The 26,344-nt window shown below is 37.3% G+C and overlaps 1 protein-coding gene across 5 annotated transcripts in view; it reads right to left on the reverse strand.

Annotated features, from left to right (window-relative positions):
* The window catches only part of IMMP2L (inner mitochondrial membrane peptidase subunit 2), an 867,011-nt gene that overhangs the window by 148,956 nt on the left and 691,711 nt on the right, over positions 1-26,344 (reverse strand). The window lies entirely within an intron of this gene.

The raw sequence follows: 26,344 nt of genomic DNA on the forward strand, positions 1-26,344 counted from the left end.
CCTAATTCATTACATCATGGAATCAAAAGAGTGACAGTGATTAAAAAAAATGAACGTGGCCCTTGGTGATTTTAATAGAAATGTTTATCTCAAATGAAGAGGGGGCAGCTCTGCTTCATGCTACAGAAGTCAAGTTCAAGTCTGAGGAAAATGCTAATAAAACTGTCCAGGGGAAAACAACCCACCACCTAAAAATTTTTGGAAGTTTTAGCAAAGCAACTACGCTTGAAAGAACTGGGCAACGAGTGGAAAGCAGAAATTCAGTGGGCATATTACTTCTTAAATGCTTGGAAGCAAAGATTAGAACCTAATTAAAATATTCTAGATTGGAATGATCTCTCTGGTTCCTGGATTCTGACCAATTATCAATTCTGTGCCTTCTGAATTGTAAGTCTATAGAATTATTGCTAATAACAATGTTTAAATAGCATCACTAATCCGTATATTTGTATCACTATGGAGTTTACATCCTTAAGTATTCTATCATTTGAGTTTCCTGACCCCATGAGACTGGCAAAGATAAATATTACCTTCTGGCAAATAAGAAAGCAGAAAATCGAAAGGCTGATTGTCCACCTAGAAGATTCTTGTCTTAATATCCTAAAAGGGGGAGGGGCTAGAGCTAAGCTCCCAAATCAGCTTAGAAAACGTAGATTGAACACTGAAAACAGCACCAAGTATTTTGTACAACATCGTCCCCTTTATATCCTAGGGGGAAGGAGAACTTTGGGGGAGTGAGATTTAACAACTTAACAGCTTCCAAGCACTTTAAATTTGGAAATAGTTGCCCAGCATTTCGCTTTAGCTTTTGGTGTTCAATTTACCTGGTTTTTCTGTTGTGCTTCAACCAAATGCTTTTTAAATACACCTCATAAAATGGACAACGTGGGGGGGTATTCTATACTAAAATTCCACTGGTAAGGACTCTAAAAGTCACTTCCTTCAATGTGATTGGACTCATAGATAAAAGCCATATTCTTGTAAAAATAAAATGTAAGTTGCTGTGAATAATTTAAATCGCTAAATGGCATGAATGGATTAATATTTTAATGTTATACTTGCCTTCTATCCAGACACAACTTTGAACATAATAAATTTGGTTTTAAAATGGAAATCCTCAAAATTCTGAATTTGGTTCCTTCTTTTAATATGTATAATTAAATTCACCCTTGAAGGCTCCTGAAGGTTGTTGAGGGCAGAAGAAATGCATTTTTATTAAAATGAGTCCATCTGTGGGAGACCTACAAAGAGATTTGAGAAAGCAGCAACACAGGAGCTAAATCATACAAAGACACAATCTATTCTGTCTGAGGAAACTCTTCCTCAGCTTGTTGTTCCCTGGTGAAAAAGATACTATGGGGGAAACTACACTGGGGCAAATCACAGGTATGCTCGCTCTTCCACCCTCTCCCTCATCCTCCATTCTGTCCATAGACTGAATCAGATTCCTTATTGCTAACACCTCACATTACCTTGTGTGAGAAAAAAGATTAAAAAGAAACAGTTAGCGGTGTGCTTAGAAAGGAGAAATGTACGGTAGGTCTCCCACAGATGGACTCATTTTAATAAAAATACATTTCTTCTGCCCTCAGCAACCTTCAGGAGCCTTCAAAGGTGAATTTAATTATACATATTAAAACTCCTACTTTTGTTTCGACAAAGTTGAGGGAATTCATGTGCTGACCCGGTACACAAACTTCAGAACTTTCTAGCAACAGAGGGTGAGGCTGCTTCACTTTCCTGCGGACAGCCTCCTTCTAGAACCTCAAATTCTCCAAAGGCTGTGGCTGGAAGAGACAGCATGTGGGACAATGTTCTTATATGCGAGTTTGTTTCTAAAATCAGCCTAGAAGGCAAAATGATCTAAAATCAAAAGATCTTTGAAGATCCCTTATATTTTTTTTAAAGCACAGCAAGTACGGTTTTGCAACTATAACCCCGTACACATAAACAGAATGCACTAAATGCACAGTTTATAATAAAGAAGGCCATCTTATAACAAAAAGCGACTGAAATATTTAAGTATTAAAATTACACTCAGTCCTGTGAGAGACGAATACCCTGAGGCATGCAAAAATCCTTAAGAACGGAGACTAACTTGCTTTCATTGTTCTTAACATTAGACCCCTTCTCTCCTCTTCCCTTTGTCCTCATTCTTTCTCTCTTCCTGACTACTTTTAGTTGAATTCAAGTAACCCTGGACACTGAGGTACCCCAAGGCATTCTGAGTTTTACACATATGAGGTTTTGTTTTTATTGCTACTGTAACTAATTACCACAAATTTGAAACAACACAGATCTATTATCTTACAGTTCTGTAGATCAGAAGGTGGGAGGAGCTGCCGTAGGTTTCTCAAGGCTGAAATCAAGGTGCTAGCAGAAAAGGCTCTGGAGGAAAATCCATCTGAAAGCTCATTCGGTTGACTGAATTCAGTTCCACAGAGCTGGAGGACTTGGTCTTTTATTTTTTTGCTGGCTGAGTGCCAGGGGTCTTCCTAAGCTTCTAGAGGCTCCTAACCCCACTTTCTCCATCTTTTAAAGCTAGTGACATTAGGTTGAGCCCTTCTCATGCTTCAAATCTCTGTCTGCCTTCCTCAGCAACCAACTCTATCTGTGCTGCATACCAGCCCCCCTCTGATTTGAAAGACCCATGTGATTATATTGGACCCACCTGGAAAATTCCAGGCTCCTTGCCGTATTTTAAAGTCAACTAATTACTAACCTTCATTCGGTGTTCAAAGTGCTTCCATAGCAATTGCTAGGTGAGTCTTTGATTAAATAGCAGGAGGATGGGAGTCTTGGGAGGACACCTTCAGTATTCTGCCCCCCACACTGTGAGAACAAACTCTTGGTCTCTCACACATACTTTCTTACAGCTCCTAAAATATATCACACATCCAGCCACAAGTTGCAGGCAGCCAAACTGGTAAATAAAAGTTTGTTTGCAAAATGAAGACAACATGATGAGACATTACAAACATTTCAATAAAACCATAAAGAGTTTCAATACCAAGTGTAAAAATAAACACACACTAAAGGAAGAATGCCCTGACCTGACAAAGATACCACAGAGAAAGAGCCTGCAGAAGCTTCATTGTTCTCTGGACATTTGGGGGTCACTGATTTATTGAGAGGTGCCCAGGTATTACTTCTTGCCAGGCGAAGTCTATCTAAAGTGCTTTGTGCTTTGAAACAAACAGCGTTCTGAGTCTTGTTGAAGGCCTCACTGAAAGTCCCTAATTGAATCTAAAGATCCCAGCTGGAGTTTGAGAAACTTGCTTCCGAAATGACTTAACTTCAAAATCAAACCTGTCATTCTTAGCCAGTATTTGCGCTGTGCCGTCTCTATCCCGGCATATTCCCACGTTTGGCTAAGTAACATCTGAGCAAAGGAAGCCATCCAAGAATGCAGGATGCCCAGTAGTTACTGTGTTCCTTGTCCTGTTGCCAGTGGTCAGAGGTTTGACCGCTCTCTTCAGCAGACAAGTCAGCCTCCATTGTTTCACCATCACTGGTGACGATTTGTAGCTTTCCTTGGTCTGGCTGCCATTGGTCAACTCAGAACACTGTGAAACCCAAGCCCTGTGCTGTGCAAACTGCTTCCTGGTCACCTGGAACTGAGTCTCTATCCTGTGGCCTGCAGTCAAGCCTGGAAAGGGATTTCACAGAAATTTGACACTGTTAATGGTGAAAAGTTTGCTTTTTCACAAGTACCACCAGGCAACTTAGAATTCTTCATAGGGATTCTAGAAAGCAGAAATTACTAAATAGTAAGAGAGTGCGGGGGCCGGGGGGAATTCAAATGACACAACCATATGTAACATGGAGAGAACCTTTTTTTTTTTTTTTTTTGACCTGAAACGCTAACTTTGGGTAACCAGGCCAGTAGGAGATAGGATTAGAGGAGCCTTTTCTGATCCTTCTAGTCCATTTCCTGATCTCTTTTCCTCTGTGAACTTTATAGATGATGTACAATGCTCCTCAAACACAAGATGTAATCAAGACACCTCGAATGGCATTGCTTCTTATTTAACCCAAGGGCTGCAGAAAGTTGTTGGTTTGTTTTTTGTTTTTTTTTTTTTTTTTGCGTTGCTAACTCGCGGTAATGAGAGATAGTCACTCCAGCGCAAGGAAAACAGGAGCTCTTAGAAGTGCTCTTGTCACTAAAGCGAAGTATCCTTAATTAAGTGTGTCCTGCCACCTAGGGGCATTCTTAGGCCACTTTGGGGCATATTAAAATTCTAGAGACTTCATAGGATATTCACTAAGGGAAAATAATAATATTAAATCTTAAGCTTTTTCAGAGGTTCAACTTTAGAAAGATCCTTTAAAGCAATGGCCATTTCTGTGCTTTTTCAATAAAATAACTTATGCATTATCCATTGTATTTTATTTTACAGAATGACAAACAGACCCACGTGATACATTTCTTCTAGATTTCAATTGTAGCTAAAGAGTTGCTAATTAAGGTCTAGCCCCATCCCCATCTCTGCTTTTATTCAGCCAGCAAGGATTTTGTTCCAGTTTGGTTTTAGTTTGAATTCCTTTGGATGGGACGAAAAGAAGCTGTACCATTCTCTCTGGTTCACACCCAGCCTCTTCACTTATTTACCTACCAGCCTGGGCCCTGAGGGCCCCTGAATAAATATGGGAACTCTCTTTAGTTAAACAATGAGATCTAGATAAAGTATAATATTTTCTTTTTTGCTTTAGCTGCCAATAACTTCAGAATTCAGCTTAGTGCTCATCTACATTAATAAATCCATTTGAAGTTGCTTCTAACTCCTTTCTCCTTATACTTTCCTTGTTCTGAATTTATTTCAAATTTTCTGTTTTATTTTACGGCAATTTAATTTTAAAGCTTTCTCAAATCTTCTTTATAAATAATAAATAAATCTTACTTGTATTTTTAAAATAGGGGCTTATACAGAAATAGACCAGATACAGGTTTCTTGCTTTACTAGAGGCCACTCCCTATCCAAGCACAACTGTCTATATATTTAAGAAATGGCTGCTAGACATCAATCAGACCTTATCCATCATATTAAATCAGAAATTTAAGTGGGGTTTAAGCCTACATTCACATTACATACTGAAGGAGATCAGAACATGTCACACCAAAATACATTGCTTAGGTATATTGATTATTTTGAGCTCAAGACACTTAAGAGGCAGCAGATGCAGGAAGGGCTCTCTGACCTCCCCCTTTCTACCTAAAGGCACATCAAGATTATCCCATCAGACACGTCCACTCTCTGTACCAGAGAACATTCTTAACATTAGAAACTGGGAATCTTTGCCAAAATAGATCTATACAAAAACAAACAAACAAAACCCTATTAAAACAACCCTTCTCTTTCATTACTTTTCCCCATACATTTCCTGGTAACATTCCCACAATTTACTGCCCCCAACCCAAATCCCTTTGTTTTGTCACTTCTCTGCAAATTTATCATCCTTTGATTGAAAAAAAAAGTATATAAGCTCTCAGTTCTAATTGCTTCTTTGAGTCTTCATTTTTCTTATAAGGACTCTCCTGTGTCCATCAAAGTATTGAATAAAATTTGATGGTTTTTTCTTGTTGATCTGTCTTAGGTTAGTTTAATTCTCAGGCCCAGTCACAGAACCTAAGAGGACAGAAGGAAGATTTTCCTCCCCTACAATAAACATATAAATTAGCCCAACTTAGTCCTGCAAGGAAGTGTCTAATCATTGTCCTTGCAACCAATCTGATTGACAACAGAATAGGAGACAAGTGCTGGAGAGAAGAAAGTTTTGTCTTCCTTCTAACTGTGTCACCAGTATAACATTTTGGGACAAAGAACTACAACTTTTGTCACTTAGTGTTTATTATATAATCAAAAACTTGTGAGTTCCAGCTAGGTTGAAGAAGAGAAAATTATAGCATATGACAGCACATGGCATGGGCATGAAAGTAGACTAGGGTTGGGGCTTCCATCTGCTACAAGAAGATACTGTAGAAATTAACAAAAACTTAACAGAAAGCACTGGAAGAATCGATTAGAGCCAGCTGTGGTGATCTTCTCAGAGATCCTGACGTTATGGAGCAAAGCAGACCTGGTTCCATGACATAAGTGCCTTTGCCACCTGCCATAAGGCCACATGCTTACCATATAACCAGTCAGCCTCAAAGAACAGACTAGAGATCAACACTCAGAGCCATCTGTAGGGTGGGCTTCAGAGGGAAGCACTCACTTGGAAATTTATTCCTGGATATGGACATGTCATCTGGGCTCATAACATTACCATAAGAGTAACTCAGGAAGGAATAAGTACGTAAGACAGGTAACAAATCACCTCCAGCACTCGGAGCAGGAAAAGCATTTGCTTCACCAAAGAAACAGAATAAAAACAACAAAATCTTGTGGCAAAAGGCTCAAAAAAGATAGGGCCCAGGGACGCATTTTAGGGAACATTGTGTAAGACTGTGCCTGGATAAGGGTAGTATAGTCATACTATACTATTGTTGTATGCTGAAGAATAAAGGTGGTTATTACCTTAGACCAAAGGTCTGGTCACCTACATTACCTGGGGTATGGCAGAGCTTTTTCTAGACTGTGAAAATTTTTGTCCTTAGAAGTCTCAGATTATCAAACAAAGACTCTTAGAAAAATGCCAAGAAGTTAAGTGTCTCTGGCTCATCAACCTGTTCTCCCCAAACACATAGAGAACCCTGGGGCCAAGAACAACCAGAAACTGAAGAAAATGACCAGGGGTAGCAAAGCTAGAAAAACTAAGCTATGCAGCTATAAATTTCTAATTATTTCTCCAATTGACATCCTTTCCTTTGTTCCTAAAGATAGTTTTGTGCTAAACTTAGTAGCTGTTTTTCTTTTCCTAAATCTTTTTTTCCCCTTTCTTTGTGAATTCAACTGGATAGGAATGAGATCTATGATTTTTGCATATATGAAAATGTATTTAATAAATGCTAAATAATAGATTAGAATTTTTTAATAACCCTGCTTGTTATTCTCATGGTCTATTTTCTCTTGTTCTTATCTTTAACAAATCTTTCTTTAAATGATCACATTGGGGGGTTGCTATCTACCCTGATGGGTTATTGACTTTGTAGAGCATGGCATATGCTGAATTGAACACTGTAATTACATTTAGATCCAAGGCAACACCCAATTGTTCATTCTCATGTGAATCTGGAAGCACCTACAAATGACATATATTAATGAATTACAGATCCTGTGGTGAGTTAATAGGATAACAAATCTCAGTCAGTATTGCATAAATTGGGGTGGGGAGAAGCTGAGCTCTTTGTAAACATATGACCTGGTGGGATGGAATTCCTCTAGAAGCAGCTAAGAAATGATAAGGCTGAGTTAATATCAGTCCCTGTAGTCTCATTGTTGTCAACCTACTCGATTCATATGTTCCAACTGGTTGTTTCCCTGAATTTCTCTGAGGGTAAGGCCTGAATTTACAAGTACTGTTGTAATTTGGGGAGAGGGGGCATACCCATGAACACACATGGCAAAATTCTCTCATGCATCATGAATTATTAAAGATCCCCTTAAAAACCTCTGTGACACTAGGTCTTCTGTTTACTGCCCTTGTGTTTCAGGTGGCTGATATGGTATAATGAAACATAAAGCATTAATGGAATCCTATTTTATTTTTATCCATCAAATTGGAAACAAATGGAAGAGACTGATAACATCCAGTACTAGCAAGGGTAACTAGGGAGGCAGGGAAACTCTCACTCACTGCTAATGGCCATGTTTACCACCACCACCTTTCCGGAAAGTGATATGGTAATATATACTACAATTTAAAGGTAGAAGTACCTTTTGAATCAGCCATCTCAGGTTGGGAGATTTTTTTGTACATATTTATAGGCACATACATAAGGATTCAGGTACAAAGTTGTTTACTCCAGTACTGTTAATAGTGGCACAAAACTGGAAACAACCTGAATGTTCACAGTAGAAGAATGATTAAATATGGAATGGAATATTATACAGCTAGTAAAAAGAATGAATTAGATCTACAGGTATGAGCATCAGGAGAATGTCTGTGATACATTGTATAAAGAGAAGCAAGTTACAGAATATGCGTATAGTATCCTTACAGTTTAGGATGGGGAGGGAGAAAGGGGGGAGGAGGAAAGGGTGGAGAGTAAGGGGGGATGTGAAGGAGAGAGGTTAAGTGTAGGGAAAATGCAAAAATCTATTTATGTGTGTGTCTGTTTTTATATGAGCTGAGAGAAGGAATGCTATGTTGCAGGTAACCATCTAACAGTGGGTATTCAGAGAAATAACACAGTAGGAGGGAAGGTGAAGTTATTTCTTAATACAGATCTGTAGGGTATGATTTGGTTACAAAGAACATGAATAACCTTTGTTGTCTTTGTTGAAAAATGGCAGTAATATAATCTGAAAAAGACAGAGTGATGTAGACCATGTAGGGACCCCCAACTACTTGGTGAGAAGGAACGAGTTTTTAGTTCAGCGAAGCTTTAAGATGGCTGGACTGGAGTTGAGGGTGAAGACTAAAAGGGGTTTTCTTTTCCAGCAGGAAGTCCAGCATGGTCTGGACATGAAAAGACCTGGAAGGACTGGCAAATAGGTCTTCAATTTCTACCTGTAAATTCCAATTTATAGGTTACAGAAGACTCTTTCTGAGAGGCCAGCAGACCATGTAAGACCATGCTGCTTCTGGGCCTAGACTAGGGACACCCAGATTGTTTTTGCCTAACGACACTGAGATCAAGGGTTGCGTGCTCCACTGACTGAGCCAGCCAGGTGCCCCTGTCAATCAGTAATTTGACTTAATATTTGATGAAGAGAAATAGTTGATATTTTATTATTTTTTCTTAATCCCTTCCTTGTGGGCTTCAGTTTTGCAGTAGCTGAGCTCCTCTAAAGGCCACAGCTCATACCAGCAGTTCCTTCCTTTAGCTACAGCCTCAGCTACAAGTCTTGCAGGTCTCTCCCCCAACTCTGACCTGTCCGACCAAGGTGCAGTAATAGCACCCTACTTTTGCTAGCCCAAGAATGCTTCGCTGTCCTTGTTGCTCCCCTCACCTCAGCTCCTACCTTTGTAAATAACCCCCTTATTAAACACTCCACAATTACACCAATTGAGCATGCCATCTATTTCCTTATGGGATCCTGACCATACATATATATGCAAAAAAATCTACGAAGGGCTCCAGAACAAATAAAAGTAAATTAGAAATTGATTCACTCTCAAACAGCTTATAATCTGGTATAGGTAAGTGTGGTTCTTCTGATATCACTGGTTAAGGTCTATATAGATACAACTGAGAAGGTGATAGTATTGTCATATTAATGTAGGTGATAAAAAAGGTAGAAAAGTCCATGGGATGGCTTGTTATCTATAGGCTGGATTACAATAATTCGTTTACATATGACAGAATGAACCTGTATATAGAAACACTTTAACAAGACTTTAAATGTCTTTAAAATGCAATGTGATATTTGAAGGGGCAATTAAAAATTATGTGCCTTGCCCCAAATAATAATTTAATATATACTTATATGAAAAAAAAATCTTGTTTTCCATATAATATTTGTTTTTTTAAACTTCTGCATACAAGCCCACAGACTAAAAGTTTCTTTCATGGGATTTTAAAAATTATCTGGAATTAACAAAATGATACATTTTAGCAATTTGGTGGGGATAGGCTCAATTTTGGTACTAATTTGATTGTAACAAACAATTGGCTGTGTTCTTGTAGTAGAAGACACTAAGCTTTCAAGCAAAAAGGACACTATTTAATGTGCTTGTTTAATTCAAGGGTCCAGTCAATAAACTGGAAAAAGTAGCACATTTACATTTATAGTTAGCTTCAGATTTTAAGGCCCCAGTGGTAAATTAGCTGGGTTAACAAGTATATAATACACACCTCTCAATAGAACATTTACTTCAAAAATTTTAACTGACATTTATATTTTGTCAATATGTAAACAATAGATGAGATGATTTTTTTTTAAAAGAGACAGCTCGTATCCTTAAAATTTATAACAGGAAATCTATATTTGAAAATTACTGATAGATTACAAAGTAGGATCATTTCTCTCTAGGTATTTTTTTTTAGACAACTAGTAAGGCTAATCTAGAATCATTTAGTTTAATTGGAATTTAGACAAATATTCCTACATGAAAATGTTACTGCATGCCTTCGAGCTTCCAGCTTTTCCTTTATCATAATAGATTTGTCATTCATGCTGCATTTCAAATCAAATTTTACATGACTTCAAATAGATACACTAGGGAATTAAAAATATTGACATACTATCACTTTTATCTTTTAAAAACTAGAGTTTAGGAAAAACTAATGTTTAGGTAAGAGCTACTGAGTACAAGTTAAATTATATCTGTAATGGCAAAGGAAAAGTATTTAAGTACTTGCATAAGTAACTGTAAAAAACAATGAGCACATAATCAAATAAGAACAGATGTAAGATTTTAAAACTTGCCTCTGTCCCAACAGCCTGGTTTTCAAAAGGGCACACACATAAATATGTCTTAGTTAAAATAAACACTGGGTCAATAAATCTCAAATTCATAAAATACACTCAAAACGTCAAACTGTTTAGCCTCAAGTGATACATTAGCAGTACAGACATACATTAGAGCACTTAGCATGAAAACCATCCGCTATAAAATAGGGCAGAGACACATTAAATATTCTTATCAATCTCAAATCCAAAAGGATTACAATTTAGAACATATGCAGGATCAGTTATGCAAAATGGACCCAATACCTTCTCCAATAATTTTCTCACTATTTGGGGATGGATTTTCCCCCCTATACTTTTGAATCAGCTGAACAGAACAAACAGAAAGGAAATATTTCAATAATTTATTTTTGTTGATTTGGCTAGAAGAGCAAATCATGAAACACTCACTGAACATAATGAGCTCCTCTACACTGTGATTCCAAATCTCTTTGAAGATGGGGCCAGCTGACCAGATGGTGCGCTGTAACATAATGCCTTTGAAATAGAGGCTTGAGTTCAGGTTCATAGGCCACAGGACAACAGAGGCAGATTGCGACGTGCAAGTGAAATATTCAACTAGGAAGACCGGGGGCTGCCCAGAGCTGCTGTATTCTGTTGCCCAAGGGCAAGTCAAATGCCAACTTCCTCATGCCCCTGCTCTATCTTAGTATGTGGCTGCTTACTGTGTTTTGAACCTTTTGGGGGTGGGGAGGGTGGGGCAATTTTGAAAGGTCAGAGAGACAAAAGAGGTGAGGAATCAAGTTTCCAAAAATCAGTTTCCAAAATACCCATAGCCTGCTATGCTGAGAAAAGAATATATGGGCATTTGAAAATGATAGGCCATTCCTCTAAATTACCTTGTATACAAAGGGATTTTCTTAGAAATCTTATATTGCTCTTAATTAATGAGACTGATTGGTTAGCAGTCTGCCTTATGACTAAGTCTGACAGAGCTTAATGGAAGAGAAGCTTAATTGCAGAAAAGCAATGGAAGAAATTCATTAGAGAAGTCTTGAAACCTGAAAATTATGGGCAAAGCAGGCTATCCAAATGGAAATTGAGCAATTTAAGATGTCTTAATTAGATTTAAAACCAGAGCTTAGAAAAACTAAATTAGCTCTATCGAATCAGATAAAAAAAATCTAAGATAAAATGCATGGTTATTATTGGATTACTCAAGATAATCTGTATAGCACTATACTGATGATTCTACAAGTTAGCCTTTATGAGGAGTAATAACAACAACAAAAGGCAAAGAAGATACTGAGCAAGAACTTTAAATAGTATTGTATTTGTTCCTAACCTCACAGTATAGATTTTAAGATGTTTTAATAACTGCCCCCTGCCAAAGTATCATTAAGGAAAAAAAAAAAAAAAAAAGCAAAGGAAAACTTAATTTCAACTCTGTTGGGCAAAAAAATAGAGGAAACAAACCAAATATTCCAATTTATTATTCATTTGAGTTAAAATTTATGTAAAACAGTCATGATTCAAAGGTGGTAACAATATGAGTATTGAGAGAGCCAGCCAAAGAGTCAAAAGAATATTATATTTACTCGAGAAGCATGGGACATCAGGATTAAAAATAAAGGGAGAGGAGAGGAAGAGAAAAATATCTGCAGTATAGACAATCCTAGAGCTTGTCATTTGGTCACTCGTATTCACTGGACAAATAAGTCTCAGGCACCATGCAGAGAATACATCTTAAAACAAAATACTGAAGGTCCCTGCTGTAATGGAGAATAAAGGCTAGTAAACAAGATAGGCATTAAACAAAAATAATGTAAATATAAATTATACACGGAATTGAGCACCATAAGATGTATAAAGTCACCAGTGTAAGGTGATACTAGGGAAACTTGATTTGGATGAGGGCCTAGATGAGGGAGTGATGTTCAAGCCAAGAGACCTGAAACTGGAGGAAGGAAGAGCTAATCATTCCAAAGGAAGAATACCCCTCAGAGGGAGCAGCCCTGGTTGGAGGCGCCATGTATTTGAGGCAGGAAGGGGGGTGGGGTGGCTAGGCATGCTGCATGAGATGCATGGAGGGAGGGGAAGAGAGATGAGCCTAAAGAAGGGTAAAGGGACCCCAGGCTAGTAAAGATTGTGGATTTTATACCAAGGTTTAGAATCTGCATGAAGCATGGAGACTTTGGATGGATTTAAGCAGAAAGGTGACATGATTAGACGTGCATTTTTAAAAGAGTGCTGTCATTGCTGAGCCAACAGTGTTGCAAAGCAGAGATCACTGGATTCCCAGAGCACACTGGTTAGTGTATTCATTTAACACTCATTTAAGAGGGCCGCCTGTGTGGTTCAGTCAGTAAGCCTCTGCCTTCGGCTCAAGTCATGATCCCAGGGTCCTGGGATTGAGTACCACAGGGAGCCTGATTCTCCCTCTCCTTCTCCCCTTGCTTATGCTACCTCTCTCTCTCTGTCAAATAAATAAATAAAATCTTAAAAAAACCCACTCACTTAAGAAACACTTTTCAATATCTATTGTTTGCTGGTTCCACTGAAAAAGAGAGAAATGCAAAGACTGATAAGGCTTGAGATTTTGTTTTCAAGAAATGTAACAAATCATTAAATAAACATGATTAGAGGTAAATGCATATTTAGAGGTATGTATAAAATGCTAAGGGAGACCAGGGAACAGTTCACAAAAGTGATAAACTTTGACCTGGGTCTTGTAAGACAGTAAGAGAGGAAAAATATTCCAGGTAATAGAAAAATGAAGAATATGGAATGGGGGCACCTGGGTGGCCCAGTCTGTTAGGTTAGGTCATTATCTCAGTGTTGTGAGATCAAGGCCCACATCAGGCTCCGTGCTCAGTGGGGAGTCTGCTTGAGATTCTCTCCCTCACCTTCTGCCCCTCCCCCTGCTTGTGTGCTCTCTCTCTCTCAAATAAATAAATCTTTAAAAAAAAAAGAAGAAAAATATGGAATGGAATGGAATGGAATGGAATGGAATGGAATGGAAACCAAAAAGTTTCAGCAGTGCTGGATCTAGAGAAAAGTATGGAAGAGGAAGCTGGGAAATGGGATGGGGGTATTTTTGATACTAAGGGATTTGAACTTTATTCCATGGTCAATTGAGGAAACCACTGAATGAATTCAAGCCAGATGAGATGTTGTATTTTAGAAGGATAATTCTAGGCCCTTGTGGAGGAGGCTGATGGAAGAGGAAGGCATGAGTGGCAAGGAGGATAGTTGAGAAATTTTTGTAGTAGTCCAGAGAAGAGATGCTGTTACCAACTGAGTGTGTCAGTAATGAATTCACATGTTGAAATCTAATGTCCAATGTGCTAGTATTATAATATATAATATATAATATAATAATCTCTACACCCAATGTACGGCTTGAACTCATGACCATGAGACCAAGAGTCATGCACTCCTCCAAATGAGCCCAGGCGCCTCCCCCTCCACTGTGATGGTATTAGAAGGTGGGGTCCTTGGGAAGTGATTAGGTCATGAGGTTGGAGCCCTCATGAATGGAATTAGTGCCCTTAAAAGAGGAGGTGGGAGAGATAGGTAGTTCTCTTTCTGCTATGTAAGGACGCATCAAGAAGTTGGCAGTCTGAACCCTGAACCCAACCATACCAGCACACTTCATCTCAGATTTTCAGGCTCTGGAACTGTGAGAAATAAATTTCTCTTATTTATAAGTAACCCAGTCTATGTTATCTTGTTATCACAGCCCCAGCTGACTAAGACAGGAAAGACATGACCTAAGGGAGAGTATGGAGATGACGAGGATGGGCAGAATTGCTCTCCCAATTCCTTCACATTCATCTTGGCTTCTCCCACAATGAACCTATAGCCAGGAATTTTACCGGAGAGCCACGAGGTTCACTAACCTGCACACAGCGAGGGCAATGTAAGAGCCCCTGGAGTCTGTATGTAATAAGGAGGAATGGAAGAGGGGTCCCAGAAAAGGAGACTGGGGAGCCAAAAGCACGAATTTCCTGACTTCCTCGTTTTATCTACAAAACTGGATGGCTTCAGCTTCTATCTGCAAACTCTCATCAGCTGAGATGTTAAAGTGGCATGTGCCATAGTGTCATCATTTCAACCTGACATCCAAGAAAGCAGCTGCTTCGGTGCCAGAATGTGCTCAGACTTCTCTCTCTTACCTTCCTTTCCCCTTTCTCCTTCATTCATTGTCTATTATTTATTTGCATATCTGTCTTCCTCAGCACCCAGCACAGTGCTTCGCAAGTAGTACACACTGAATTAATATTGCTTTAATGTCTATTTATGAAGACGGTAATTGGTGACTGAATGGATGAATGGAAATACATGTAAATTATTTATTTTTCTTTCAGTCCAAGAGCTTTTGAAAGTTCTGCTCCCCAATCCCCAGATTCTGATTTAATTATCTAGGGTGGGGTCTGATCATCAGTGTTTTTTAAAAACTCCCAGGTCATTCTCCTCTGCAGCTGGGTGAAGATCTCCTATCCTATAAAATGACTGTTAGATCACATTCTCAAATATTGCATTTTTATATCTCTCACAACATAGGCACAGAAAATGTTGCTTGTCATACATACTAAGGAAATACTTGTTGAATTGTACTGATCTTTAAAAATCAAACCACATGCATTCTAATAAATTAAAATTATAGGATTTTTCCAATGAGGTTTAGGAAAACCTAAGCCATTATACATTAGAAAGGTTTGTTGAGGGGCACCTGGGTGGCTCAGTTGGTTGAGTGTCTGCCTTCGGCTCAGGTCATGATCCCAGGGTTCTGGGATCAAGCCCCACATGGGGCTTCCTGCTCAGCAGAGAGTCAGCTTTTCCTTTCCTCTCCTTCTGCCTCCCCAACCCCCAGCTCTTGCTTTTTCACTTGCTCTCTCTCTCAAATAAATAAAATCTTAAAAAAAAGAAAGAAAGAAGAAAGGTTTGTTGAAAGGCTTTTAAAATGTACAGCATGGATGTGGGGACATGAAATGTAATATATGCAAAGCAACTGATTTCTGCTTGTATTTTTGCACTAGCATTTTAGATTTTATTTTAAATATATTTCTTTTAGCCTGATTATAATAAATGTAGTAAATGCTCATTTGAAAAGAAATTCAGATAATAAAGTATAAAGAGGAAAGTAAAACTCATTCCTTTCTCTAATCACTTTGGAATATTTTGGCATATATGTTTTACAATTTTGTTTCTTTGTAGTAGGGCAATGAATGAGTCATGGTCCAGAATTAATGACGAGGGCCGAAAGTTGAAATTAAGAGAGGCTAAGTTCTCAAGGGCATGTCTACCCTATAGCAAAGGAAAACCCAAAAGTCAAGGAAAGAAGTAAAATAACTATAAGACTCAAAGATCGGGGTGGAGGTAACGAAAAGGCATATTATTAAGCGAAAGAAGCCCATCTGAAAAAACTGAGAACTGCATGATTCTAGCAATATGACACTCTGGAAAAGGCAAAACTATAAAGACAGTGAAAAGATTAGGTTGCCAGGGGTTAGGAGGTAGAGAGGGCTGACTAGGTAGAGCGCCGAAGATGTTTAGGGCAGCGAAACTATTCTACATGGTACCACAATGGTGGATACATGTCTTGATACATTCATCAAAACCCATAGAATGTACAACACCAAGAACAAACCCTAACATAAACTACGGACTCTGGATGATAATGATATGTCAATGTAGGATTGCTGATTGTAACAAATGTGCCACTGTGGTGCAGGATGGCCATTTGGGGGGAGGTTGTGCATATATGGTGACAGAAGGTAGATGGGCACTCTTGGTACTTTCTCTCCCATTTTATGTAAATACATATTATGTATTCTAGAAAAGTTTTAACTTTTCTAGAATATAATTTTTTTAATTAAAAAAAGCAATTCAGTGTGTCTATCTATTTGACTTCTTGACGAACTTGCAAGAAGCAAAAGAAATCAGAAAGGTAAAATAATCAAGAGATTTGACCATATTAAAATAGGAAGTATACATGTATATGAAATGAAAAGGCCAACTATGAGGCAGAAAAAATACTTGCTCCCAAATTATAACTCACAATCTATTAATGTTATTATATAAATCAATATGAAAAAAACACATTCAGAATAAAAAATGAACTAAGTTCATGAAAGAAACATAATGGCTGACACACAAATTACTAATGAGCATATAAAAAATGTTCTGTACAAGCAATCAAAGTAAAATATAAATTAAAACAACAATATTTACCATTTATCAAAGTAATAAAAATTAAAATAAGTGATAGAACTCACTGCCCATAAGGTGCAGAGGTGAGAAGGGTGTTCCTATACACTGCCACTAAATTATGTAGCAGTTCGACAATATGATAGCATGCATGAAGAGGCTTAACCCACCAATTCTACCTCTAGAAATCTGTTCCATAGCAATCATCAGAAGTGTAGAAAAAATTCATTTATAAAGATGGTTATTATAGCATTACTTGTAAATGTTAAAAAAAATACAAATGACCTGTGGTGTCCAAATTAGATCAAGCTACACAGGTAGAAATAATTCAGTAATTTAAGGCAAATTTTTTTAGTGGTCTTAGAAAATGTTCATAATGTAATATTTCATTTTGGCAAAAAATTCAAAATATACGCATGAAATGTATTTAGAAAATAGTGGTATTTGAAGATGATATAATTATCTACTTAGAAATTCAAAGAGAATCAGTAGGAAAACCACTAGAACCACATAGTGTAATGCAGAATAAGGAAATAAATTCAGGAAAAGAAGATATATAAAGCAGCTAAAACAAATCAGAAAATACAATATAAAATAAAACATAAGACTGAATGCTCAAAAGTTAGAAACTATAAAGCAAAAGACAGGTTTTTCATCCTCTGACAAAGGAGATGATAAACAAAATTCAAAGATGAATGAAAACTGGGAAATATATTTGCAAACTTAGACAAACATTTCTTGTTCATAATCTGTATAGTAAGCAAAAACATCAAAAAGAAAATACCCTCTATGAGAAAAACACAAAAAGATATGAAAAACAATTTACAGAAGGGAAAATGAAGATGATCCATAAGCATGTGAAAAGATGTTCGTCCTGACAAAAAAAAAAAAATCAAACAGACACTAGGAAAACAAAAAGATTTTTTTTTTTTTTCATTTGCCTATTAGGTTGGCAGTAATTAGGACACTGGTTAAGCCTAGGGTATGAAATTAAGTTTTCTTTTTGATTCCTTGGTAGAGCTTAGATGTGTATAAATTTTACAGAGAGAAAATAAGTAACATTTGTCAATAAATAAAATTTAAAATATATTCAGTGATCTTGAGACTGCAATTCTATAGCTTATTGTAAGTATGTAATTTGGCAAGTACACATAGATTTATGTAGCTAGACAATCTTCCACCAGAATTCATGATGGTAAAAAAAGAAACGTTCAATGCTTCTCATAAGCCACTTCAGATTTACTAAGTTTGATGCAGAAGAGGCATCATCCAAGTAGTTCAAGATGCAGAGAAGAATGAATGTCCAATGAGGACACTTCGACCAATGGGGGATGAGAGTCAACAGTTGAATTACTCTCTCTTCCCTCCTTGTCCTGAGACAATGTTTATGTCCCCTCTTAGGATACATTCTTGCCAGACTGAGTAATCAACTGTGCCAGATACTGAGTGGTCAGCTCAATGCATCATCCTCATTTTGGTTCTTCTTGCCACCTTTGTCTCACTCCCTTTATTCTCTCTCCCACTTACCCTCAGGGACTGGACTAACCCATAAAGTTATGGCACAAAAGCCTTTGCCTTATACATTGCTGCCTAGGAATTTCCAGGCTAAAAGAACAGTGGATAGTCTAAATGTCCATCATTAGGAATTCAAATGATGTAGAAGTTAAAAAGGATGAGATACCTTCATTTATTTTCATATGTGTGGCAGACTGAATTTTCCAAAAATGACCTAGCAATATTTCAGTTTCACATTCTCTTCCAGAACCTTGCCCTTGTCCTATTGAGACTTAGAGTCTACTTCCACTACACTTAAACTTAGGCAGGCCTTTGTGAGTGAGCGACTGATGAAATCCAGTAAGACTGACATAGTGAGGCTTCAAGGCAATGAAAGGGGACACATCTTCTACCTCGTTCTGTCTCTCTCTCAAGAGATATCATTGCCTTTTGAAGACAGCCATCATTTTGTGAGGAAACTTATGTCAGAAACTGTGAAGGGTCTGAGATTTTACCTACCTGCAAGTAAACGATTTAGACTGCCACAGTATGTATGTATGTATGTCCGTATGTATGTATACAGATATATGCATATACACATATCTATAATATTATGATTATCTCACACACACACACACACACACACACACACACACACACACACACACACAGAAAATATGAGGCCTCTGGGTTAGAGATGAAAACTATTACAGCAAAAGCAGCAACCAGAGCAACATCTTGCATGAGTTTTCCAGCTCCGGTCCCATCCTGCTGGATGAAACAATAATGGCCAGATGGTCCCTGCATATGCAGTGGGGTGTATTATAGGATAGAAACCCCCAAACCAGGAAACTCTGATCTCGTATAGAGCTGCTGGTGATATGCCAGTCTTCCCTTCAGGAGAGAGAGACTGGCTTTATCTCTGTTCTGGAACATAAGCAAATCTTCTGGGGAGGAGAAAGACAAGTTTTTATATTTACTACCCTGATTATCTCCAGAGAGGGAGATGTCTCTAAGCTTTACCATCTCCTGGAATATCTGCTTATAAAAACACTTCTCGGGGCGCCTGGGTGGCTCAGTCATTAAGGGTCTGCCTTCAGCTCAGGTCATGATCCCAGGGTCCTGGGATCGAGCCCCGCATCGGGCTCCCTGCTCAGTGGGGAGCCTGCTTCTCCTTCTCCCACTCCCCCTGCTTATGTTCCCTCTCTAGCTGTCTCTCTCTCTGTCAAAAAACAAAACAAAACAAAAAAAACACTTCTCAATTGGCTGTTATTCTCTTTGTTCAGAGGACCAGGGCCATGTAGAGACATGAGATATTCATGGATAATTGTCCCCAGGCCATGGGAGACCCCAAGTGGAGACATTCCAGGGGCAGGCACAGCCAAGAGCCAGAATCGATTGCCAGACACATGAGTGAAGAAGTTTTTCACTTGTCATCCTTAGACTCAGCCCTTCCAGCTGATGCCAGGTGCAACAGACAGGGACTGTCCCTGGTGAGTCTTACCCAGGCCTGAGGACACTACTGTTGTTTTTAAGCCTTAACTGCATCTTGAGGTGGTTTGTTATGCAGCAATAGATTGCTGATACAAGGGCAAATGTCCCTGACAAATTAAACTACATAAGCAGTTGCAGAACGAAATGAGTAACTTGGTTTCAATTAAGACATGTATCTGAGTATGTATAGAAAGACACAGAAAGGGAAAACAAGCAAACACAAACACAAAAATATTATGATGATATACCAAATGGGTTCATTTTGGTGGGACTTGAAATTTCTGCTTTGTACATATATGTATTAATGTTTTCTTTAAAAAAAAACAAAGACATGTATGAGTTTTATCAGAAAAAAAAGATTTTTGCTTTTATAAAAGTGCATATACACCTTAATCTCTGGAGTGCGTGTTCATAAGTTTTTAGTCTTTATATTTTCTACCCCCCACCCCATCAAGTTTCTATAAAGAGTAGGCATTGAGTACATATACAGTGATGTGAGGTAATTAGGATAGCAGTGGGTATGCTTTTAGACAGTAAAAGCTGGTTTCTTTTAAAGTAGAAATGTCAGGCCATTTTTCTACAGCCTTGGGTACATGGAAGATGATAGGACCTTCAGAAGACTTTTAAAGAAGAGACTGCTTTCCCGTATATGAAGATAGATAGCACTTGTTCTATTATTATTTTAAAACTTGATCTTAACTATCATGTTCCTATTTTTCTCTCTAGAAGTACCTGTTGAGAACAGATTTAAGAAATTCTAAAAATTGAAATTATAATTGTTGAAGATAAAATGCTAGATACAATCATTTTACATAGCATTTTTCATGAAATAAAAATTCACCAGAGAGAGTTTAAAGCAAAATAGTCAATAATGACTATTTATGTAGGTTATCTAGCAAAACTGTAGTTCATTGGACAATGTACTTTATTATGAAATAGCCAAAGAAACTATAACTTCTATAGTAAATAATAACACAAAAATCTATGGACTTCAGTACATATTATAAATGCTGTTCTAACATTAGGCAGAACTGTTTTCCTCTTTAAAAGTATGACTCATTGGGGCATCTGGCTGGCTCAGTTGGTAGAGCATGTGACTCTGGATCTCCCAGTGATGAGTTCAAGAGCTTACTTAAAAAAAATAATAATAATAATAAAATGTATATTAAAAAGTCTAACTTATTTTTACTAAGAATATTATCAAATCAAAATGAAATGGATATATGTTGGATATAGAGCTTACTTAAAAAAATAATAATAGGGCGCCTGGGTGGCTCAGATGGTTAAGCGTCTGCCTTCGGCTCAGGTCATGATCCCAGGGTCCTGGGATCGAGTCCCACATCAGGCTCCCTGCTCCTTGGGAGCCTGCTTCTCCCTCTGCTTCTCTCTCTCTCTCCCTCTCTCTCTGTCTCTCATGAATAAATAAATAAAATCTTTAAAAAAAAATAAAATAAAATAATAAAAAAATAATAAAATGTATATTAAAAAGTCTAACTTATTTTTACTAAGAATATTATCAAATCAAAATGAAAACAAAAGAATATATTTCTTATAATCACCAGTAAATACTCCCAAATTCTTAAAACTAATTAGTGTTACTCAGGTAGGTGCATATGTATTTTAAACATATGCATTCTAATGTTCTACAAGTAGATAACATTACCATAAATTTAGAAAGAAATAATTAACTACCTACTTTTCCACTTAGCACACTTATACTTACCTTTTTTTAGAAAAATTGACAATCGTTATGTGTCAGCAAGAAACAAAGAATAAATGTAATACTTCATTTTACTATGCTTTACTAAATCCCTCTGGAATGAATCCTGTGGGACAGTAACAATGAACACATATTTACTCTGAATAATTTTGGAAAATCCACAGGAAAGAACTATGTAGTCTTTCTTACTATTAATATAAAATACTGCTCTGTAAAATTACTATACATTAAGGTTCATTTTATCCAAATAATACATATATGCTGTTTGCTCTTCCATCCTAATAATATTATAACTTGAAAAGTACACTTAAAACACTACTGAATTGGACACAGTATTACTAGACCTTGAATTCTATGACAATCTGGCCAAATGAAATAAAAAGAAAAGATAATTGATATGTGGACATGCTAAGATTCCAAGATTATCATTACTTTAAAAGATATGCCTAAATCACACAGACTCTGAAGACCAATACATAAGAATTGGCTAAAGGGATTTTTATCAAATGATCAGACCTCGAATTACATGACACAGTCTTGAAATAACAATGGTTTGCCTGAGTCTCTAGTATCTGTTAGCTTACTCAGACTGTTCCCTACACGACTGCAATGTTCTGGGATCAGTGACCACATACAGCTTTGTATTCTCCATGCTTAGACCATGCCTGATATGTAGCAAATGTAAAAAAAAAAAAAAAAAAAAAAATTGCTCTTGAATAAGACCAAAAAAATCAGGTTTCTAGAGCTGTGAGGTTTATTCTCTAAAAAAGTATCTGTCATGTTCCCAAACCCATGTTAATGACGAATCCCATGAAAGGATGGTTACATCTTTTTAAGGCCAGTTCCATCACAATTTAAGAAAACACACCAAGATGAGAACAGTCCGAAAATATTCAGCCAATTTAAGAACACACACTAAGAAGAAAACCGGGAAAATTTACCACTGTAATAGAGAATCAATCTTATCTTAAATGATTACTAAAGTTTCTGCCCAGGGAGAAATAGCTTGAAATGGGAACAGAAAAGATTAAATGGGTAATGAAAGTTATATAACCTAAAGTCTTGCACACTGGGCACTTCTATCTTCTCTGTAAGTCTACAATGTTTAGCGTAATCGACATCCGGTGCCTGTGGGGTGATCCAGAGGTGCGGTGTAGTGTAATGAACTCTGTATCAGAAATTGGGCATTCTTGGCTCAGTCGTTAAGTGTCTGCCTTCGGCTCAGGTCATGATCCCAGGGTCCTGGGATCGAGCCCTGCGTCGGGCTCCCTGTTCGGCAGGAAGCCTGCTTCTCCCTCTCCCACTCCCCTTGCTTGTGTTCCTTCTCTCGCTGTGTCTCTCTCTGTCAAATAAATAAATAAAATCTTAAAAAAAAAAAGAAATTGGGCATTCTGGCTCCACCCTCGACTGTTGCCAGTAGTCTGGCCCATAGGAAGTGAGCTCACTTGTCAGGGCTTCATTTCATAAGGGGCAATATACAGGATACCTTAGCCGATCTTCCAAGTACTTCTGATTCTATGCTAAGAACCAATCTGAGCAGAAGCAGACCCTGAAAAAGAAGGGAGGTCATTCTTCATGCTCCTAAAGAGAACACTTAGTATCCCTTGTACCCTCGCCACCTGTCCATTTATTCAACTTGGATGGTATTTCTATTTTCTCAGTCCAAATTTGCCCCTCCTCTTTCTTTCAAAATCTGTCAAAACTCATCTTCTTCAAGATTCCTTGCCAAACATCTCACCTTTATTTGATCACTATAATCAGTCCCACAATAGTTCAATTAGCTATGCCACTCCTTAAAGTTAAAATTAAACAGGCACTTGTCAATCTGTGTCTTAATTTATATAGGGGCACCTATCTGGGTAATCTCCTCAAAAATTATACTTAATATAGGAGCATTAACTAATCAATCAACTCAATGCTCAAAAAAATAATGTGATAGGCACAACAATGGAAAACTGTGTGCTTATAGTAAAATACGTTTTAGAAAAAGTTTTGAAAATACCTCGTCTCAAATTGCCTCTTTCACATACTTTTTATGAGGTTTGAGCTGCTCATTCACTATAGCAACCGTTTTTCTGACTTAATGTATTTTTTTCAAAACTATCACATTTATAAAACTTTCAGTACAAAACAGAGCTGTATCAAAACTACCACTTAAAAACACTCATAATCAGGTCTGTTAAAGTGAGATTATAGGAGAAAAGGCAGTTTAAGGAGTTTTATTGTTTTAAGGCAAGGGTCCTTTTTGTGTCAAAAATATTTTAACTCCTCAACTAAAACGCCTGTACAGATTCTGGAAGTTAATAAGTACACTTAGTTAAGGGCAGAGTACTGCCATTTGCCAAGATATGTAGAAAACCCATGTTAATTTCTAGAAGGGAAACCAATCACCTAGAGCATGAGGCAAGGCACCTAGAAATTAAAGCAAGACAAAAGCAGTCGTCCATAAGTCTAGTGATGTATAGTGGAAGTGACATTATTTCATCTGATACGAATTCATGAAAAGGGAAAATCAGGCTATTTTCTTATAGGAGATCAAAAATTATATGTGTCTTGAGCAGCTAGCAACACCTGACATGGCAACTCAATCTTCCACTTAAGGGAAATAGATTTGAAAAAGGGAGAATGTCCATCTCATCTTTTTTTCTGGTACAAAACACAATAGTGGTGTTTAATGAACACTCACATCTTGATATGCATAAGAATGTTACCATCATTCTAAAGTTAACCATCAGTGGCTGGGACCAGGGGGCTTTAATGAATAAGAAATAAAGACTCAGTATTTTAGGTCTCCTAAATGCTGATGAAATGGCTTGATGTTCATAAAACAGGAGTGGTTTGAAGAGACAAGGGGTTCTGGGACCCACCAGCTGTTTAGAAGAATCGTTAACCTTGATGAAACAAAAACCACTGCTCCTGGCAGACATTTCCACACAGTCCTCTGATTGATATTAAATAGCACCATATAAGAGGTCAATGTGTTCGACTGTCTGGGGAACATTTAGCAGCTTACTCATCCTGGCAGATGTATCTGGAGACTTGCACAGGGTCATCATTAAGCCTTTTTGGACGGCTGTAGTATCACACAGGTAACACTTTTTCCAAAGATTTCCAAACAAAAACTATCTCTGACTGGTTATAACCTGCCATTTTAATTCATTAGTGACCTAAGTGCTGGAGCAAACTCAAAATTATTTCTTGAGAAAAATCTGGCCTTGACCAGAAGAAACATATGGGTGGCTGGCCTCTTGTTTAGCCAAGGGTGCAGGTCTGGCTCTATAATTTTTATAATAGAATAAAAGTCCTATCATCAGCATGATCCTTTACAGATCTGCCCTTAATCAGCACTATACAATACCTGCCATCTAGCTGTCTACAGATAGTATCACACTGAATTATTTGTTATCTGATTCCTATAAAAAATGTTGACTAACATAAAAGAAATTTGAAAAAGAAAGTCCAAGATAATGGTTTTCAAGCACTAGTTCGACTTGTTGAATTACAGTTGTATCATGGACGTGTTAAAAATACAGACGGCTGGATCTTATCTCAAACTGACTAAATCAGACATTCCAGGAAAAGAGCCCAAGAATCTCTATTTTAAACAAGGACTTTATTAGATTTTCATGAACACTGAAATTGAAAACCACCAGTCTAAGGAATTCAGAATTCAGTCAGTCCTCAAGGTACCGGAGACTCTTCTGCCTTTGAGTTGCATAAACCTCTGCAGAGGTTAACTACAACTTCATCATATGAAGTTTTATAAATTTATAAATGTTCCAATGTTAAAACATCATCTTTTTTATTTTGGTCACCATCACAAACAACTATGTGATTTCTGCTTCTGTCTTTGCTATAAAGATGTTAAGAAGGGCATTGCTAATATAACACTTAGTGTTAACTCTATCTCATTCTAATAAATCATTTGAATTCATTTTCCTAATTATAAAAACTGTTACTCAGAACATCTCCCTTTTCTCCTGGGCTGCCAGGAAGCTCAGAACCAAACCAATGCCTAACTATAGCAATCACATTAAATGCTTTGGCCGAAATGACAATTTCATGATAAAACTGAGAATGCTCATCAAAATTCTGAGGATTCCAAGGTCTCTTTAAAGCCTTTTGACTGAGGAAACCATATTAAGAGAATTTAGAGCTTTTGAAAATCCTTTTTTTTTTTCAGTCTTTAACTATGGCAGTCTGATATCTGCTACACAGAAAACCCTAAATGCAAAATGTTAGAAATTCAGATAAGGTTCTTAGAAAACATTTCAGGGAAAGTATGATATTGAAATGTTTAGTCCACAAACTGATTTTTGCCAATAGAAATATGACATTACAATATATGGTGCTCAGACAACTGGCATTCACATGCAAAAAGGTAATTTAGACACATACCCTAACCCTTTATAAAAATTAACTAAAAATGGATCATAGACGTAAATGAAAAACTCAAAACTATGAAACTCCTAGAGGATAACACAGGAAAACATCTAGATGGCACTGGGTACAGTGAGGACTTTTAGATATAACACTAAAGCCACGTATGATCCATGAAAGAAATAATTAGTAAGCTTAACTTCATTAAAATTAAAACTTCTCTGTGAAAGACACTGTCAAGAGAATGAGAAGACAAGCCACAGACTGGGAGAAAACATTTGCAAAACACCTCTTTTATAAAGAACTACTATCCAAAATCTATAAAGAACAGTTAAAACTCAACAAGAAAACAAACAACCTGATTAAAAAATGGGCAAAAGAGCTCAATAGACACTTCCCAGTGAAGATATATAGATGGCATATAAGCATATGAGAAGATGTTCTGCATCAGAGTTATTAGGAAATTACAAATCTAACCAATAATGAGATACCACCATATCTATTAGAATGGACCAGATTTCAAGCACTGGCAGCGTTCAAATGCTGGAGAGGATGTGGAGCAAAAGGAACTCTCATACTATTGCTG

The sequence above is a fragment of the Zalophus californianus genome, chromosome 12 (genome assembly GCF_009762305.2).
Source record: "Zalophus californianus isolate mZalCal1 chromosome 12, mZalCal1.pri.v2, whole genome shotgun sequence".
Taxonomy (NCBI): Eukaryota; Metazoa; Chordata; class Mammalia; order Carnivora; family Otariidae; genus Zalophus; species Zalophus californianus.